The sequence below is a fragment of the Sorex fumeus genome, unplaced genomic scaffold (genome assembly GCF_029834395.1).
Source record: "Sorex fumeus unplaced genomic scaffold, SorFum_2.1 ptg000032l, whole genome shotgun sequence".
NCBI classification, from domain to species: domain Eukaryota; kingdom Metazoa; phylum Chordata; class Mammalia; order Eulipotyphla; family Soricidae; genus Sorex; species Sorex fumeus.
In genome coordinates this window covers 2,774,891-2,777,134 of record NW_026606089.1, presented here as the reverse complement: position 1 = coordinate 2,777,134, position 2,244 = coordinate 2,774,891, and the positions used below count along the sequence as shown (strand labels likewise).

The following is a 2,244-nucleotide window of genomic DNA, read 5'->3' as shown; positions in this document are numbered from 1 at the left end:
ACTCAAACAAAGGCTCAGCTGCAGACCAATGGAAAAGGATTGAATATACTGACACACACCCTCAAATATATAATCATCTAATCTTTATAAGGGAGAAAGAAATGTGAAGTGGTTCAAGAGAGTCCTCCTTAACAAACGGTGCAGAAAAAACTGGACAGCTACAAGCAAAAAAAAAAAAAAAAGGCTCAGACCTCTACCTAACACCATGCACAAAAGTCAGATAAAAATGCGTCAAAGGCCTCAACATCAGACCAGAATCCCTCAGGTTCATTGATGACAAGGTCGGCAAATCCTTCCACGTCATTGAAGCTAAAGGTATCTTCAAATATAACACGCCACTTGCCAAGCAACTGGAAACAGAGATAAACAAAGGGGACTATCTTAAATTAAGCAGCTTCTGTACCTCAAAAGAAACAGTGACCAGAAACAAAGACTCCGCCATGCGGGCAAGATACTCGCAGAAGCCTACCAGGTTCTCTGAGAGTGAGAACTGGACAATCAGAGTTGCTGTCTTCTAAACAGGATCCAGTCTCTGGATGTTGGCCATTGATGGCATTACATGGATCCAGGGGCAGTTCGTGGTTGTAGCACTGAATTATTAGAAGATGGGGGATCTGGAAGGAGGGGGCACAGTCTTGATCTGAGCAGCCATAGAGATCTCATCCCCCGGTCCTGCACATCTGGGTTCCTCTTCCAGTTCCTTCATGCATGAGGCTCCTTCAAGCTTGGGAAGGGTGGTCTTAAGTGTACCTATGGCTGGTTGCAGAGGTCTTCAGCTGCCGGGGCTCTAATCAGGGTGGTGAGGGAATCTCACCACGCCACCTCCAAGGGGCCCCAGTGAGGAAAGCCAGGTGCGAGGTCAGGACATTGTCGTTTTAGACATATTTGGAATTAATTTTAGATCGAAAAGTACACATCATTGAAAATACTTATGTGCTTAGTAATAAATTACTACACACTTGGTCAATCACCTCAGAGACCCCACTCTGCTCAGAGAACTAGATTTTTTAATTACAGGTCTGTTTTGCCCATGTGTCATGACTGACAATCACTATCAGTAGATATGAAACTCACTACACACAAAGATGCACACAGGTTACTTTGAGTCATCTATGTTGTTAATGTGAGTTGGCCATTAAACTTCACTGAGACCCTTTGTTCTGTCCTTTATAGGAGCCTCATGAGTCTCACCTTCCGTTCAAGTTGAACTTGTAATAATGTGGAATGAAATCATCAATATGCTTCTCACCTCATCCTTCAGGAAAAAAATCCTACATACATTCAAGGTGGTCAAAGTGCAGACAACACCATCCACCTTTTCCTGGAGATGTACACAGGACTGAGGTGAGAACAGCAAAAGGCTCTAGTTTAATGGTCTTAATGAAGGATTCAGGGAACAACATTAAACAAACTCATATACCATCTTCCAAAAGAATTATTTTGTAAAACTAATGCCTAGGGGGTATGGTAAACGATAATATAGTAAAAACCATATTTTTATTTATGGGACATTAAAGTTCTAAATCTATTTATTCATGCTGCTTTGAAATACATTCCTTGATTAGGAATCATTGTCTGCCATAGGAGTGAGGAAGGACAACAGTCAAAGTAATAAGAAGAGAAAAATATGGAAAAATTAACTCCTAATAGTTTTGATAACATATATTAAAATTGAAATGATACAATGATGAGCATGGTCCTTGCACAGAGATAACATGCAAACTTGTAAAGCATTCCATATTTTTGTTGCCAGAAGAATTAACAGTTATACTTTAAGCTAAGACAATCCCCACAAGTACAAAAATTATACATAAAGAGAGCACAAATCCCCAAAACAACAATCTCTCTCAAGGTCAATGGACTAAATGTGCCAATTCAGAGGCACAGAATAGGAAGATGAATTAGAAAACTGAAACCAACGTTCTGCTGCCTGCAAGAAACACGTCTGAACAATCAAAGCACCCATGGGCTAAAAGTAAAAGAGTGGGAAACAAGTTTTCAAGAAAATATGACCTCCACAAAGCTGGAGTGGCCATACTAGTATCAGACCACATGGACTTCAGGCTAAAGGTTATCAGAGACAGTGAAGGTCATTTCTTAATGATCATGGGATATGTACATCAGAAAGAACTCACCCTCCTCAATGTATATGATCCTAATGACAGACCAGCAAAATACTTAAAAACAACTTCTAATTGACTTATAGAAAATCATTGATAGCAACACAATACTAGAAGGAGATTT

General features: G+C 40.0%; 1 pseudogene; it reads left to right on the top strand.

Moving 5' to 3' along the window:
• Window positions 1–1,649: 1,649 nt before the first annotated feature.
• Window positions 1,650–1,745, top strand: LOC130025811 (uncharacterized; annotated as a pseudogene).
• The last annotated feature ends 499 nt before the right edge of the window (window positions 1,746–2,244 follow it).